Source organism: Benincasa hispida, chromosome 1, assembly GCF_027475165.1.
Source record: "Benincasa hispida cultivar pf3 chromosome 1, pf3_genome.v1.1, whole genome shotgun sequence".
NCBI classification, from domain to species: domain Eukaryota; kingdom Viridiplantae; phylum Streptophyta; class Magnoliopsida; order Cucurbitales; family Cucurbitaceae; genus Benincasa; species Benincasa hispida.
The window spans coordinates 94,545,945-94,565,300 of NC_143478.1; positions in this window are offsets into that span (position 1 = coordinate 94,545,945).

Sequence of the window (19,356 nt, forward strand, 5' to 3'; positions counted from 1 at the left end):
GACAGGATATCATCAGCAAGGTTGGGGACAATCTAATGGAGTGTCTCTACCTAGTGACATGGTTAGTGACCTTCACTTCAACTTTCCAAGTTAAATACTTTGGTTAAGCAAATTGTTGCATGGAGACTGCACAAGTGTAGCCGTGTAGGATTTATCATTCTTTGGCCTAAAGAATCTCATTGAAGAGAAACTTAAGTGGAAGCATGATCATCCCAATTTCAATTTTTCATAGAATGTAATTTTTACAGAAAAGAAAAAATAAATTTATACATTTATTTAAATTACAACATGCTTAATTAAAAAAAGGAAACTTAGAGGTTTCAGAAACCCTTACCTTTGAAGACCTTTTTCAAGAATCCCTCAATCAAGAAACGAACACTACCACGATGGCGATCTTGGTATTCTTAGGTAGAGAACTAGGAGTGGTGGTCCTGGGTATTTTGGAATGAGCGAATGAATTGAGAGTAGAGAGGAGGATAAGGAATTGTGATTGATCTCTAAGAATAACACTCTCACACAAAATGTTTTTGTCTTTCTCTTCCTTAGTGAAGAAAGAGACTCTCTCCTTTCAAAAATGCCATAATAAAACCCCAACCACCCACTTACGTGGGTGGAGAGAAAAGAGGGAGTGAGTTGTAACTCCCTCTTTAATTCAAATAAATTAATTTTAATATAAAATTAATTTATATATAAAAAATATTTAATATATATAAACATGATAACTAACTTATCATAATATATATATTAAACTACATGTTATATCAAATATAACTTATAAGTTATAGTTTAAATATTGTATCATATACAATATAACCTATAGTTTCTTTTCTCTCTCATATGACATTTAATATAAATCAAATTTATATTAAATTTAATCCAATTCATATAATTAATATTTTAATCTTATTCAAATATTTATTTTCTCTCATAATGTATCAAATACACTATACTAATTATATCATATATAATTAAAGTAACTTAATTATATCAATTATATAAAATCCCTCAATTAATTTGAACAATTCAAATTAATCCAAAGATTGATTCTCATTTAATCCTATTGAGCTACCAAGGGGACCTCATGAACCTGTAGCTTGAAGCTCCAACGGTATATGAATAATTAATCAAATTCTTTAATTAAATTATTCACCATCCGTTAATTGTTAGACACTCCACTAAAGACTGAGAGTTGCACTCTTCACACTACAAATATATTTTTGTGTCCATTGGATATAACCAATCAACAGTACGATGACCATTCACAAATTGCTTGTAAGTACAGTTGGACCAAAATTACCATTCTGTCCTTATAATTACATCTAACTCCTTAAGTACCACTGATCCCTCTAATAAACAATAGATCATAGTTCATCTATGACTAAGCCTCTCTCGGGCCGGGAGAGGGTGTGGTGCCACATTGTTCAAGCCCTAGAATCAACCCTTAAGAGAGCAATTTGTCTACTTACCCTAACCTTGGGAAAGGAATGCCTTCTTATGTAGCTGTGTTCCCAACTCTCTAATCAGACAAATCTCTAAAATGGTAGGCTTATTGAGTCGGCGATAAATCGTTTGTAGCACTTTATAACTTCTTGTTATAACTATAGAGTGGGTCGCATCCTATGCAATGAGTTTGCATATAGACTGGACCATGAAAATAGTCACTTTTCTTTATAACGACCGTTTACTGTTAAAACTGACTATTTCATTTATTACATAAACTAGCTTAATTTGATCTTAATCCTGAGCTAGCTATGACCTCCTGTTTGTTCGGGATTATCCTTTGATCTACAAATGGTGAGAGTAGTTCAACAACATTGCACAATAAGCCTCCCATTTTGGGGATAAGACGGATGAATAGCTGGGGACATAGCCCTACAAGATGGAATTCACTCCTACCAGATTTAGGGTTGGCAGATATGTTTTTCTCTTAAGTACTAATTCCAGGTATTGAACAACTAGGGACCCGCCTTCTCATGATAGAGAAAAGATTTGATTCATAGGTGTGATGAATAAAAATTGTTCATTAGAGGGTCAGTGGGAACTTAAGGAACAAGATGTATTCATAGGGGGAAAACGGTTATATTGACCTAGCTGTGATTACGAATAACCTATGAATGATCGACTTACTGATTATGGTTATATGAAGTGGACATAATATAAATACATTGAGGGGAGTTCAACTATGGGTTATAGTAGAGTGACCCATTAATTAACGAATGAGAGTTAGATTGGTCTAGTGAGTTTAGCCAATTAATCTCGAATCGTTGGAGCCCATGATATGTAGGTCCGGAGGTCCCCCTACTAGCTCGTAAATAGATAAGCTTTAGAGTAGCCTGATAAGTTAATTTGAAACGTTCAAATTAGAATTAAACGGAATAGGAGAATATATATTTAAATATGATTGAAATATATGAAGATGGATTTGTGTAAAAATTAATTTAATATTTGATATTAAATTAATTAGAATTATTTAAATGATTATTTATTAATTTTATCAGAAAATTAATAATGTTTTCAGTTTTAAAATCAAAATTGAATTTTGAAATCTTATTTTATTTTTAGAAAAATTTAAAAGTTGGAAAACATGCACAAATGGAAAAATAAGTTTTTCCATTACCCATCTTCTACATGCTCACACAAATACCATTTTCTTTCTCTTCATTTACTCCAAGCATCAAAATTGAAAAGTTGAAATCCATGCACTGATCATCTTTGCATGTTCACCTACAATAAATAAAGAAGATTGAAGTGGTTTTGAGGCATGCATTCAATAGAAATTTTAGAGAAAATTTTGGCTAGAAGAAAGGTTCTTCAAGCAGTGTGGTGCTGTGAGCTTTTCCTTGTTTATTCTTTGCTTGAAGCTATTCTTGAGTCTCACAACTCGTTCTAAAGCTCCAAGAGACAGTGGGGAAGATCTTGAGGTGGTTCACGGTGATCTTTCGAGGAGACAACTACTGTTCATCAAGATCTTGAAGAGTTCTACAAAGGTATGACTACAAACCCTCTTTTATTAGATGAGCATACTTTAGTTTCTACTAAAATTAGTGAATTTGAATGCTTATTGATCCTTGTTACTTCCGCTGCATGTTAATATATTCTTATAATTGGTATCAGAGTATCATATAAGCATTCTATTCGGTTTAATTTTGGTGTGGTGGGTGTTTTTCATGAGATATATGAAACTGATGCACTGATATGGTTTTCTGAGTTTTGACATTTTATTTCTCTTTAATTTCTCTATTAAATTTGTAATTGGCTCTTGTTTCATGAGCTTATACGTGTTACCAAGAGTTTGTAATTTATTTGGAGTCATTAGAGTTAAAATTAAGATTTAATTGAAGAAACAAATGTAGAAGGTCGAGCTGCTGTTCCAGTTTTTCAGCTTCTGCTCAAAATCGTCGTTGAGGTTTAGATGCTAAACGATCGTCTAGTTCCAGGCGTTAGACGTTGTTAAGAAAAGCTAGACAATCGTATAGCTATATGTAAGATTGTATCAACAGCAACGAAAGCACAAGGATCATTTAAGAACTCAAATTCACTAATTTTGGTAAAATATAAAGCACGCTTTTGCAGGAAAAATGAGTTTCAAGACATACCTCTTGTAGAACTTCTTCAAAGCTTCTTCACCAGCTGCTATCTTCTCCAAATCTTGTTGTAGACCATATCAAGATCTTTTCCACTATTCTCTTGGTGCTCTAGATTGAGTTATGAGACTCAAAACAAGCTTGAATCAAGGGATGAAGGAGAAAAGCTCACTGCAGCAACCTTCTTGAAGAACCTTTCTTCAAACCGAATTTTCTCCAAAATTCTCTATGAATTGCATGCCCGATTTTCACTCCAATCTTTTCATTATATTGCAGATCAACATGCAAGAGAAGAGTTGCATGAGTTCCAACTCATGCTTGGGGAAGACAATGCAAAGATATTGCCATTTGAGTGAGCTACTTAGTGATGGATAATGGAAAAACCTCTTTTTCCATTTAAATGTTTTGTTTTCTTTTCCTTTTTCAATTTTATCTCAAAAAATCAAAATTTGATTTTATTAAATCTATTTTTATTTTAAAAATGAAAATTTAATTAATTTCATAAATTAATTATTAAATAAAACTTAATTAATTTAATATCAAATATTAAATTAATTTTAACACATATCCATCTTTATATATTTAAATGATAGTTAAATATATAACTTCTCCTATTCCATTTAATTCTAAAATTAAACATATAATTATATCTCATATAATTGCTAAATCCCTTAATTCTAATTTGAACGTTTCAAATTAACTTATCATGGACCTACAGATCATGGGCTCCAACGATCCAAGATTAATTGGCTAAACTCATTAGACCAAATTAATCCCGTCACTGTAGATATATTACTCCACATGATTTAACCATAATCAACAAGTCAACCCTTCACAGGTTGTTCGTAATAACGGTTGGGTCAAATATCTGTTTTACCCCCGAGATTACGTCTTATTCCTCAAGTCCCTACTGATTCTCTAATGAACAACTAGTTTGTGATCCAATCACCAAACCAAACTCTCTCAGCTTAGTGAGAGGGTGGGGCCCCTTGTTCAAGACCTGGATTCAGTACTTGAGAGAACTACCTTTCACCTATCCCTAAATCGGATAGGCGTGAACTCCGTTTTGCACCCTATGTCCCCAACTATCTATCCGGTCTTATCCTTTAAATGGGAGTCTTATTGAGCCGGCGCTGTTGAGCCAACCCTCAACTATGCAAATCTAAGGGCAATTCCGGATAAACAGGAGTTAATAGCTAGCTCAGGATTAAGATCGAGTTACCTAGGTCATCTAGGTGAAATAGTCAGTCTTAAACCGTAAACGTTATAAAGTAAGAGTGACTTATTTCTTGGTCCTGATCTTATGCAAACTCATTACATAGGATACCCCCACATATCATGTAATAAAATGTACGAATTAGGATCACATCGTATGTAGTACTTTACAACTCTTTGTAACAACTACATAGTAGGCTGCATCCAATGGTGTTACCAGAATAAGATACCCAACCTCATTCATGTACCATAGATCATTTTGACTATTTACTCGAACCCGATCCACTCTTATGTCTCCCCATAAAGTTCAAGTACTCATACAATAGTCATGGGCCTTAGTTATTGGATTTAGACTTTCATACAATTTATGAGATCAATAACAAGTATATTGATAATAGAAAATGTTTATTATTTTACAAATTGCGAGTTTTTAGGACATAAAACCCAACAATACTTCCACTTGGACTAAAACTCCAGTGGATCAATATATACAAATATATACAATGTTGAGTTTATATAGAGAGAATAAAATGTACAAATACAATAAACTAGGGCATCACAATACCCATCAATTCTCCCACTTGCCCTAGTGATACAAAACTCGTAGACCTAGTCCTACCAGGTGACCTTCGAACATTTTAGCCGAGAGGGCCTTCGTAAATGAATCAGCTATGTTTCTTTTGCTTATTCGCTTGTAGCTACATACTCAACTTCCATTGTGAAGTCTGCAATACAGCTCTGCTTGATGCTCCTCCACAAAACTGCTCCTCCATTCAGAGTGAATATTGACCCTGAAGTTGATTTCCTTGAATCAATATCGGTCTGAAAGTTAGAATCAGTGTATCCAGTAAGGATCAAATCCTTAAGACCATACACAAGCATATAATCTCTCGTTCTCCGAAGATACTTGAGAATATTTTTAACAGCAGTCCAATGGTCATGACCAGGATTGGACTGAAATCTGCTGACAATTCTTATGGCATAGCATATATTGGGACGAGTACACAACATTGCATACATCAAACTCCTAACTACAGATGCATATGGAATTCGATTCATCTCCTCAACTTCTTGAGGTGTCTTAGGACTCTGTTTCTTAGACAGGTGAATTCCATGCCTGAAAGGTAAAGATCCTTTCATGGAATTTTGCATTTTATACATAGACAACATTTTGTCTATATAAGATGCTTGAGATAATGCCAATGTTCTATTCTTGCGATTTTGAACTATTTGGATTCCAAGAACATACTGTGCTTCTCCCAAATCTTTCATTTGGAATCATGAAGCCAGCCATCTCTTAACGTCAGCTAGATATTCTACCTCATTCCCAATTAGTAGAATATCATCAACATACAACACCAAAAAAACGACAGTTTTGTTGACGATTTTCTTGTAGACATAGAGTTCGTCAATATTTTGTTCAAAACCATAAGATTTGATTGCAGCATCAAATCTCATATTCTAGGATCTAGGAGCTTGTTTTAATCCATAAATTGATCGATTAAGCTTGCAAACCTTTTAGTCTTGACCCTGCTGTAAAAACCCTTCTGGTTGAGACATATAGATACTCTCTTCTGGTTGAGCGAGACATTGTAGGTTAAATCCAATTATATGCGTTATACTTGGATAAACCACTTAGACTTAGGTTGTTTAAATTAGCCGTTACACTTAAGTAAAATACCCAAACATTTAGATGACTTCACTGAGAGATTAACAATATATTTGATATATAGTTATTAGCTTTCACATCCTCAAGAGTCCACACCGTGAGATCCATGCTCGGCTTCGTGTCGCTTTTATCACGACTACTCCATTCGGAAAGTATTTACATGGGTCAATAACAAGGTGAATGAGAGAGGTAGGTCATAGTAAGTGGGTGAAGGAAATATGTAAACATTGTTCTACGGTCTCCTCCATTAGTCTGAATCGTGAGATTCCTATGTTGCGCCTGCTGTCGTTTTTAGGTGGCACTAGCTAGTCATTAACCGTAGCGATCCCCTCGGAGGGTTGTAATATAGGATTCAAAACAACCCAGGCTTTAGTAAAATGAATAGGGTCTTATAGTTTCGTCTTGGATATTGTCATCTATTTCGGAGGCATATTCATACCGTTCTATAAGATCTAAAAATGGCGGGTCACATTTACAAGAATTACTAATTGTTAGTAAAGATTTTGATCGAAGACGATAACCAAAACTATCGAAATATGAGTTATTCTGGAGATAGTATTTGGTCAAGAATTGTCTTGCTTATGTGAAGGAATTCTTGATTGCCCATCGGTAGCAATTATTTTAAATCACTAAAGTATCGTTGTAAATAAATAAAGATTTATTGGGTAATTTATTATTTTTTGCTAAAGTTGGATTTAGATGCATATTTAATAGAGTTTGTTTAAAATGTTTCAGCAATGTCAAACTCAATCATACAATTGCTTGCTTCTGATAAATTTAATGGAGAGGGATATTCGACCTTGAAATCAAACATCAATACGATATTAGTTGTAGACGATTTGAGGTTTGTGTTGACGAAGGAATGTCCTTCAGTTCCCAGTTCAACAACCACCCGAAATGTTTGGGACATCTATGATAGGTTGGTGAGGGTGAATGAGAAAGCTCGGGCATATATCTTAGCGAGTGTGTTTGATGTACTCAATAAGAAGCATGAGGTCATGCCCATCGCCCGTGAGATAATGGCGTGATTACAGGAGATGTTTGGGCAACCGTCATCCTCTGTTAGACACGAAGCCATTAAATATGTCTATGTTACGCGCATGAAAGATGGAACCAACATAAGAGAACATGTTTTCAATATGATGGTTCATTTTAATGTTGCGGAGGCTCACAGGGCGATGTAAATGAGACGAGTCAAGTAAGCATGATACTGGAATCTCTCCTAGAGAGTTATCTACCGTTCAAAACAAATGTTGTTTGAACAAAATCACTTATAATTTGACGACAATGTTGAATGAGTTACAGACTTATCAATCAATGATGAAACTGAAGGAAAAAGAAATAAATGTTATTTCGAAATCAAAGAAGTTTTATAAGGGCTCTACGTCAAGAACGAAACCCACTGATGATAAGAAGTCTGGTCCTTCTTCTTCAAATGACAAAATCGTACAAATGAAGAAGAAAGGAAAAGGGAAAAAAAAAAGCCACTGCAAAGAAAAACAAAAACAAAACTCCCAAAGGAAAATGTTTATATTGCGGAGAACTTGGACACTGGAAACGAAACTGCCTAAAGTATTTGGCTAAGAAGAAAGCAGAAAAGGCAAAACAAGGTAAACCTGATTTACTAGTTGTCGAAACATGTCTAGTGGAGAATTCTCACCTTACCTGGATATTGGATTCAGACGCCGCTAATCATGTTTGCACTTTTCTATAGGAAACTAGTTCTTGGAGAAGACTTTCTGAAATAGAGATGACTTTCAAGGTGGGAACGAGTGAAGTCATTTCAACTGAAGCAGTGGGAGATGTAAAGTTGTTTTTTGGAGATTCTTTTATCTTACTTAAGAATATATTCTATGTACCTAAGATGAAAAGAAACTTGATCTCCATTTCTTGTCTGTTAGAAAATATGTACAATATATCTTTTGAAGGTAATGAAGTGTTTGTTTATTCAAGAGGTGTTCATATTTGTTCTGTAATACTTGAAAATAACTTGTACATATTAAAACCAACTGATGCAAGAACCATTTTAAATATAGAGATGTTTAAAACGGCTGAGACTCATAATAAGAAGCAGAAAATTTCTCCTAACGCCTATCTTTGGCCCCTTGGGCTTGATCACATTAATCTCAACAAGATTGAGAGATTGGTGAAAAACGGTCATCTAAATCAGTTAGAGATAGTTCTTTACCTCCATGTGAATCATGTATTGAGGAAAAAATGACTAAAAGATCTTTTTCTGACAAAGGTTTTCATGCCAAAGAGCCTCTATAAATTATACATTCAGACCTATGTAGTCTGATGAATGTTAAAGCTCGAGGAGGCTATAGTATTTCGTCAGTTTTATTGATGGTTACTCTAGATATGACTACATTTACTTAATCAGTCATAAGTTTGAAATTCTTGAAAAGTTCAAAGAGTTTAAGGTTGAGACTGAAAATATGTTAAGTAAAAAAATCAAAACACTTCTTTCTGATTGAGGTGGTGAGTAAATGGATTTACAATTCCAGAAGTATCTAGTAGATCATGAAATTCAATCCTAACTCAGAGCACCTGGAACACCATACAAAAATGGTGTTGCAGAAAGGAAAAATCAAACCTTGTTGGACATGGTTCAGTCTATGATGAGTTATGCACAGTTACCTCAATCCTTTTGGTGGTATGCAATACAGACTGTAGTTTTCATTCTAAACGTTGTTCCTTCAAAAATTGTTTCGGAAACACCATATAAATTATGGAAAAGACGCAAAACTAGTTTACGTCATTTGTGTATTTGGGGTTGTCCAGCACCTGTATTGGTACAGAATCCTAAAAAATTTGAAACACGTTCGAAATTATGCCTATTTGTAGGATACCCTAAAGAGACAAAAGTAGGATTGTTTTATGATCCCCAAGAAGATAAAGTATTTGTATCAACAAACCCTACGTTCTTGGAAGAGGATCATATTAAAAATCATCTACCTCTCAATAAACTAACATTGCAAGAACTGACTAAAGATACTACAGAAACAACAACAAGAGTTATTGATCAAGCTAGTCCATCAACAATGGTTGTTGTTCCATCACATCCATCCCAAGAGTTGAGGATGCCTCAACGTAGTGGGAGGGTTATTCAACAACCTGAACGCTATATGGGTTTAGCAGAAACTCAAAATATCATACAGGATGATGGTTTAGAGGATCCATTAACCTTTAAGAAAGCAATGGAGAATGTTGATAGGGAATAGTGGATAAAAGCCATGGACGATGAAATGGAGTCTATATACTTTAACTCTGTCTGAGAACTTATAGATCAACTACATTGGGTTACACCTATAGGTTGCAAATGGATCTACAAGAGAAAACGAGACCAAACTAACAAGGTGCAGGCCTATAAAGCCAGACTCGTGGCAAAATATTTTACCCAAAGAGAAGTTGATTTTGAAGAAACTTTTTCTCCTGTTGCCATGATAAAATAAATAAGAATATTTCTTTCCATTGCCACATATTATGACTATGAGATATGTAAATGGATGTCAAGATAGCTTTTCTGAATGACTATCTTGATTAAAGTATTTTTATGTCTCAACCAGAAGGGTTCATCGAAAAAGGACAGGAATAGAAAGTCTGTAAACTTAATCGATCCATTTATGGATTGAAACAAGCATCCAGATCTTGGAATATAAGGTTTGATACTTCGATAAAATATTATGACTTTAAACAGAATGTTGACGAACCTTATGTATACAAGAAGATAATCAACATGACTGTAGCATTCTTAGTTCTTTACGTTGATAATATCTTGCTCATTGGTAATGAGACAAGTTTCCTTACTGACTTAAAGAGATGGTTAGCAATACAATTTTAAATGAAAAATTTTGGTGATGCTCAGTATGTTATAGGAATACAAATATTCCGAAAGAATAGAACATTAGCACTATCTCAGGCGTCTTATATTAACAAGATATTGTCAAGATATAATATGCAAAATTCCAAGAAAGGTATGTTACTTTTTAGACATGGAATTCAGGACCAGTGTCCTAAAAAACCTCAAGATGTTGAGGAAATGACAATAATTCCATACGCATTTGCAGTTGGGAGTTTGATGTATGCCATGTTGTGATGACGCAGTTGTAATCGTTAGTAGGATCCAATAATATGCAAAATTCCAAGAAAGGTATGTTACTTTTTAGACATGGAATTCATTTGTTGAAGGACCAGTGTCCTAAAAAACCTCAAGATGTTGAGGAAATGACAATAATTCCATACGCATTTGCAGTTGGGAGTTTGATGTATGCCATGTTGTGTACATGCCCTGACGCAGTTGTAATCGTTAGTAGGTTCCAATCCAATCTTGGACACAGTCATTGGACTGCTGTAAAAAATATCATCAAGTATCTAAGGAGAACGAGAGATTATATGCTTGTGTATGGACCTAAGGATTTGATCCTTACAAGATACATTGATTATGATTTTTAGATTGATGTAGACGTAAATTTTAGGAAATCTACTTTAGGATCAGTTTTCACTCTCAACGGAGGAGCTATAGTTTGGAGAAGCATTAAGCAAAGTTGTATCGCTGACTCCACAATGGAAGTGGAATATGTGGCTGCATGTGAAGTTGCTAAAGAAGCAGTATGACTACGCAAAGTCTTGGCTGATTTGGAAGCAGTTCCAGATATGCACCTACCTATCACACTGTATTGTGACAATAGTAGTGCTGTTGCCAACTCAAAAGAACCAAGGAGTCACAAATGTGGAAAGCACATTGAAAGAAAGTACCATCTCATCTAAGAGATAGTACACAGAGGAGATGTGATCGTCACAAAGATTGCCTCTGAAGACAACCTTACTGATCCATTCACAAAGGCCCTCTCGGCTAAAGTGTTCGAGGGCCACCTAGTTGGATTAGGACTCCAAGTAGTGTAATCTAGGGCAAGTGGGAGAATATCTATGGTTATGGAGATGCCCTAGTTTATTGTATTTTTTTTTATGTTTCTTAACATTATATAGTATATATTTGTTCTCACTGGAGTTTTATTCCAAGTGGGAGATTGTTGGGAATGTCCTAGAACTTGCAGTTCGTGTTAAACATTTTATTTATCAATAATAATAAATTGTTGATTTTGGATTCTATTATGAAAATCCAACAAACATATCCATGGCTATAGTCTGAATACTGTAACTTTATGTAGTGATATAAACAGGATCAAGTTAACAGTATATAGCCTAAATGGTCTAATAAGTATATGAATGAAATTGGTTTTTTCATCCTGGTAACACTATTGGATGCGACCCACTTTGTAGTTGTTACAAAGAGTTATAAAATGCTACAAACGATGTGATCCACTGATCTTGAGACATATGAGTGGAGACATCCTATGTAATGAGTTTGCATATGGACTGGACCACGAAAATAGTCACTTTTCTTTATAACGACTGTAAACTGACGATTTCATTTATTGAGTAACCTAGGTTAACTCGATCTTAATCCTGAGCTAGCTATAAATTCTTGTTTGTTCTCGATTATCCTTTGATCTGCAAACAATGAGAGTAGCCCAACAACACTACTCAATAAGCTTCCCATTTTGGAGATAAGACCGGATGAATAACTGGGAACATAGCCCTGAAAGATGGAATTTACTCCTACCCGATTTAGGGTTAGCAGATAGGTTGTTCTCTTAAGTACTAATTCCAGGTCTTGAACAATCGGGGTCCCGCCTTCTCATGATAGAGAAAGGATTTGATTCATAGGTGTTATGAAACAAAATTGTTCATTAGAGGGTCAGTGGGAACTTAAGGAACAAGATGTATTCACAGAGGTAAAACGATTATCTTGACCCAGCTGTGATTACGAATAACCTGTGAAGGATCGCTTTACTGATTATGGTTATAAAAAGTGGACATAATATATCTACAGTGAAGGGAGTTCAACTATGAGCTATAATGAAGTGACCCATTAGTTAACGAATGAGGGTTAGATCGGTCTAATGAGTTTTATCGATTAATCTCGAATCGTTGGAGCCCATGATCTGTAGGTCCTCGAGGTCCCCCTACTAGCTCGTAAATGGATAAGCCTTAGAGTAGCTTGATAAGTTAATTTGAAACGTTCAAATTAGAATTAAACGGAATAGGAAAATATATATTTGAATATGATTGAAATATATGAAGATGGATTTGTGTTAAAATTAATTTAATATTTGATATTAAATTAATTAGAATTATTTATTAATTTTTTCAGAAAATTAATAATGTTTTCAGTTTGAAAATCAAAATTGAAAAGTTGGAAAACATGCACAAATGGTAAAATGAGTTTTTCCATTACCTATCTTCTACATGCTCACACAAACACCATTTTCTTTCTCTTCATTTACTCCAAGCATGAGCTGCAACCCATGCAATGATGTTCTTTGCATGTTCACCTGCAATAAGTAAAGAAGATTGGAATGATTTTGAGGCATGCATTCAATAGAAATTTTAGATAAAATTTCGCTGGAAGAAAGGTTCTTCAAGCAATGTGGTGTCATGAGCTTTTCCTTGTTTATTCATTACTTCAAGCTGTTCTTGAGTCCCACAACTCGTTCTAAAGCTCCAAGAGGATAGTGGGGAAGATCTTGAGGTAGTTTAAGTGATCTTTCGAAGAGACAACTGCTGTTCATGAAGATCTTGAAGAGTTCTACAAAGGTATGACTACAAACCCTCCTTTATTAGATGAGCATTCTTTAGTTTCTGCCAAAATTAGTGAATTTGAATGCTTATTGATCATTGTTACTTCCGCTGCATATTAATACACTCTTACACTGGCCATTCTCACCCATACAAATCAAAGGACCACCCTCATAGGCAAAAGTTCACAACTCACTCAGGATTCAGGTCATGTTACCTATGATCATCCTAGTGAGACTAAACATTTTGTGGTCCAATCTTATACAAACTCCTTTGTATAGAATATCCCCCTCACATGTCTATACATGAATGATCAGGATAAGATCATTTGTAGCACTTTAAAATAATTGTAACACCTACAAAGTGGGCTATACTCGTAGTGTCACCAGGATAAGGTACCCAACCTTATCCATCTACTACAGACCATTTAGGTTACCACTTAAACACGATGCACTCATATGTCGCTACATACATGTTTAAGCCAGAAGATAACCTTGGATGTTAGTTTATTGGTTTGTGGTTAATGCAATTAAAATATGAAATAAAATGTTATATATTTTATTAAATAAACAATGAGTTTATTCAAAACATTTATAAACTATAGAACCCTACGAGATTTAGGATATCAACCTTAACATGACCATCCTGAGCAAGCATGTCCAAGGTTGCAGTAGAGCCCAGTGCCACAAGACTACTTCATGGGAAGGTTCCTAGTTAGTGGGATTATGATTCCATCAGCCTAGATGGAGGAGTCCTTTGGCCATGGAAATCTAGGATGGGATCAGAGCCACTATGATTCATACCCTACCGCATCCGACATGTCGATGCATGCTCCCTCTACCCACCCAGATTTGTCTTCAGAGGTATGGGTTATGGAGCTTTCTAACAATTCTTCTAAGTGTCAATAGAAACCTCTTTATACACAGCAAAATTTCTTAAGCTTCCAGCAAGACAGTCTCTATTCTGGATCAAAGGCTAAAAATGACCTTCAGATCTTGAGTGACCTTGTCGTTCAAGCTGCTGAATCAATTGGGAAGCTAATGATGCTTGATTTTTATGAAGTGAATTATGGATGATATGCGATGGTGAAATTGCGTTGTGCACTCAAGTTTCCTCAGTGGAATCCATGTGTAAATTCCACTGAGTTTCTTGGTAAGTCCAGGGTCGAACTCAGAGACTTGTGAAAATAGGTTGCGTCGGTAATTTTTATGAAAACTTTGCAGTAATCGGATAAATAAATAAAGTGTTGGGATTGTTGTTTACGTTAATGACAAATAAAAAAATGCGGCAGAGTTTAAAAAGAGTTGATAAACGGGAAATGCGATGAGTATGCGGTGAACGGGTTGAGAAAGGTTTCGGCTAACACTTCCTAGGATGCGTTCATGTTATGCGATCATGCAACATGCATACAACAATAAACCATCTCTCGGTGCGAATGCCATGGCTTCTAAGGCTAGAACGTATGCGATATATGAGCTAAGTCTATAGGACCTACATATAAACCTCTATTCTTATTTATGCGATGACGAAATGACACACACATAAATAAGGCGACCACATAATATCATTCCCATCTCTAGGATGCATGCGATGTAAGTTGACAAAAAGAGCTTATTTCTAAGTCCTTCTCTCTTGTTTATGCAGTTCTAATCTTGAAATTTCGAGTCCAGATTCTAACCTAGCTCTCTCGAGGCATTAGGTTCTTTCTTTAGACTCTCTCTCGAGTAGCTCTAAAGGGCATTTGGCACAACATAAAACAAGACAATTGCAAGCAATGAACTCCCTAAGTCATGTTAGCTTAATTTTTCTCAACCCATTCGACTAGTTTAGCTGCTCATACGTGCTAAGAGAGTGAGCATATGTAGAAATAGAATTTCCATTGTATAAATATAAAGATGAAGTACAAAATAAAAATACAAGTATAGAATAAAGGGCCTGGTAGCAATCTCTTGCTACCTAGGCTTTTACATTGTTTTCTACTCGTGCTCAAAAGATAATCTCGCTCTCGCGAGAGTCGGCCCGCTCTCTACTTTTTCGCCTCAAGGTTATCTCTCGAGTTGCCCTGAGTGATCTCCGGCATCACCACTCTTCTCTTGCTCCACCTTAAAATGAAAGGAAAACTATACACAAAGATGAGCGAACTGAAGTATGAAATTTCAAACAACTGAACCCCTTTTCTGAAGGATGCCTTTGGTACTTATAGGCATCCGGGGTGAATGGCGGCTTCTCTCTCATGATTGTATAGATGGGATGCTTTAATTTCTGACTGATGCGCCGAATAATTGTCACCGAAAAGCTGAATGTACTTGTGATCGTATCGGCTGTCAACTTAATTCGGATTCGACTGTCATCAGCTTTCTGCCCCATCGCGATTAATTAGCCTTTCACCTAGATGCGCCTACCATGTTGCGCTGACCAAGTTGCGACGATCCTTCTTGGGCGAATATTTGCGAACATGATCACCGCAAAGCCTTGCGGTAATGCTGCACTCGACCAATGATTTCCTATTATCGCAATTTCCGCCTTACGTCGTCACATATTCTACACAAAAATAAAAAAAATCAACAGTTCTAATGCGATGAATGCATGCGACTGCAATATTATGAAATTGATGCTTAATGGACTCAATTTAACATGTTTTATCAATGCAAGTCAATATTGTTTAAGTACTTAGCACTATGACAACGTGCATTTATACCCGTTATCAGCTAGATAAGCCATTATTGCAACCATCCTCCGTGACTACTAAGATGTGCAACAGTGATGTAATCGACATCGACCACCAAGTTGAGCAACTGATTTCCCAAACTGCAAGCCAAGATTTTGTACAGTCACTGGAAAACCCACTAGAGCTACCCATGATCTGTACCACTGAGGCCGAGTTCCTTGCGAAGTATTCGTTCAGTAATGATGATGACGTATACTCTTTGCCATGCCCATAATAAGTTTGTGAGATTATGTATGAGCCCAAGTTTCATCTCAAGGAGCCTCAGGTGATAAAGTTAGAAGCTGCAAAGCCTCATTCTGTTCTTACCTTTGGCATCTCTTACATTTTTTTAATATTGCTCATCTGTTCCTTACGAGTCAGCTGAGTCTTTTTTTTTTCCAACATCTTTTAGTCATTTAAGTCTTTTGATTCTTTTTTTTTTTCCTTTTTCAGATATACAGAAAAATCCAAATTCGATCTGTCTGGTGCCCTTCAAAACCAAAGAAGCTTTTTCGTCTTTGAATGCTACATCAAATTCAAGCAACTGAGAACTTCAATGTATCTTAACAAGGGACAGGTCATTTTGAGCAACCGACGTTAAAAATTTGCGCTTCCTGGAGGTACAGGATGTTCAAATTTATTTGCTTTCTTTTTACTACTTTCTAGCTTAGCTTTTTCTTTTTGCTTTCTTAGGTGCTAGAGGAAAAGGAAAAAAGATGGGGAGAAGTAACATCCGCTGCTCCATGCATGTAAACTCTATCAGGGTAGGTTTTCTGTTCCCTTTTCTTTTTTCTTCTTCTTCCTTTTTTTTTTTCCTTTTATGTTTTGATTAGAGATACATTGGAGACAGTGTATTATTTTAAGTTGGGATAGGAGATATCTGTGTTCTGGCTAAGGTTGAGTTCCTTGTGGAGTATCCATTAAGCGATGATGATGATGTGTACCCGTTGCCATGCCCAGAACAAGTTTTTTTATGTTCATCTCAAGCTTCATCTTAAAGCAATAAGTGGCATGATATTTATAGCCTATTTATCACTCCTTTCTTTTGGTTACTAACCACAATTTTTTTCTGTTCATATTAGATAAATGTTTTTTTTTATGAAATTAAGGGATACTTGGGAGTGATTCTTAAATGGTTAAAATCACTTTTTTCATTTTCAAAATCGCCCTAAAACATGTCTCTAATAATTTAAAATTAATTTTGATGATATGAAAATTATATTGGTACTACCTTTTGGTGCTTGTGGCTGCAAAGAAATAACAAAATATTCAAATATATGGAAAAATTATCTATCAATTTGAAATATATGATATTTTATATTCAACTACCTTTCGGTGCTCGAAATATACTCTTTTTTTTATAATTATGATATTGTTTCTATGGCCCTTGATTGGAAAGCTTTCCTCTCATCTCTCCTATAATTTGATATTAAATCAACACCAATTCACTAATTGGGCAGTGAGACCTCTGTACTTGGTTGTTCGATGCGCCAACTAAAAAATCAAGGCATTCCAATAGATATGGTGAGGATGCTAAAGATGTGCCAATATAGCTGAGATATCCAAGTGCATATACTAATCTCTTTTTCCTTTAGTATCTTGTTCAAGAAAAGATGATATGAAAATTATATCTGAAATGTAAATTAAATGTTAAATTAATTTTGAATGATCAAAAGGTGTATCGTGGAGTGATTTTGAATAGGACAAAAGCGATTTTAGTAATTTCAAAATCACTTTCAAACATGTACTTAATCCTTGTGATTATTGTGTCAACTGTGACTATGTCTAGGTTTAAAAATTAACTTACGATTATGTGTCATATATACATACATATATATATACATATATATTGTGAGTGTGGGGGTTGAAAAGAGTATTTGAGTTTGTTGTAGTGAAAGGAAGAGGGGGTTGGAAGAAGTATTTAAATGTGTTGTGTTGTGAGGGGTGGGGGGAAGGGGTTTGTTGTTGTAGGAGACTAGGTTGGAAAGAGTATTTAAATTTGTTGTTATAAACGGCCGGAGAAAGCAATATTGCAACTCCTTTTGTGATTTTCGTGTACATTGTGGGAAGGAGAATTTAAATTTTTGTTGTTATGTATAGGAGAAGTAGAATTGCAATTCTTTGTGATTATTATGTCTTTTATGACTATATCTAGATTTAAGAATTGACTTTTCGAGTTCTTATGAACACCCCTGCAACGTTGCATTCATTCAAAGATAATTATTAAAAAAAATGTCAATAAGATTTAAGAAAAAAATTAAAATTTTCTAGCAAAAAAATTATCGTCATATCTATCTTTGCAACAAAATAATAAATAGTCCCAATTCTTCATTGCAACACAACCCTAATTAGTCCAAAGAACATTGCTACATAACATTACAACATTTAGATGACCGAAAAAAATTGTTAATCGTTTCAACAACAAGGATTCATCAACGTTTTGTCTGAGATTTAGAGATATTCGTTTTCATCCCTAAAAATACTACTTATTGTGTTTCTTTTTGTGAAAAGGGAAAAATATATAATGAATATAGAGTTGCTCTACAATAATATGGTGGATGCAAAGCATTAGTACCCCCTAGGATGATGTAGGTGTTGAATTCAACTTTGAAGTTCAAAATTCCAAAGTGTAATAAATGATCTTAGAGTGTGATAGTCACAATAGAGTCTCCACATATCGAAACTAGATCGCAGATATTTTGAGGCACAATAGTGTTTACGTCATTTAAGGAACAAAAACAAACTTACTCTAGGACCAAGATAAGATTCGAGTCGGAGGGGTGGGAATGATTTTGTGTATTTCTCACCTATCTTTTAAAAATAGATGGAGCTCCAATTTATAGTTAGGGTAAAATAGTGTAGAAGAGAGAGAAAAGAGTGGATAGTTACAACAAAATTAGAATTGACAAAGTATAATATTGACTGGGTTTTCTAATATTCTCTAACTCTAAAAAGAGACTAATTCAAACTTAAAAACCCTTCTTAACAGAATGGAACTTTCACACAGAAGACATTTTGCATCTCTCTCTCAAAAAAAAAGCCCTTTCCTTAATTCATTAAAACTCTCAGCCCTTTCTCTTTTTCAAACAGATGGTTTTCTAATTCCTTTGATTCTTCCTTTTCTTTGAAGCCTAATTCTCTCACTTTTTCTCCTTATAAAGCTTGAGGAATTCTTTATCTCACACAATTTTACCAATATTCACACCATCACATCACTTGAGAGCCTGCAATGCATAGACTGCTATTGGGTATGAGTTCCCTTTCTTTCTTTTTTTTTTTTTTTTGGGAATTTTAGTTCAATTTTCTTTGGTGTTTTCAACATGTTTTAATTTTAATAATATTATGTTCCTTGAGGATGCCTAGTTAAAATGTTTTGGTTTAAGAGTTGTTTTTAGATTATTTTTTATTTTTTATTTTTATTGTAGGATTGGAGTGAGCTACACAAAGATGGGTGCAGCCTACAGTGTATCAAGTATTGTTCGTCTAAAGTTATAAAATTTATTGGATTTAGCTTGTTATAGGTCATGATGTGATTTTTG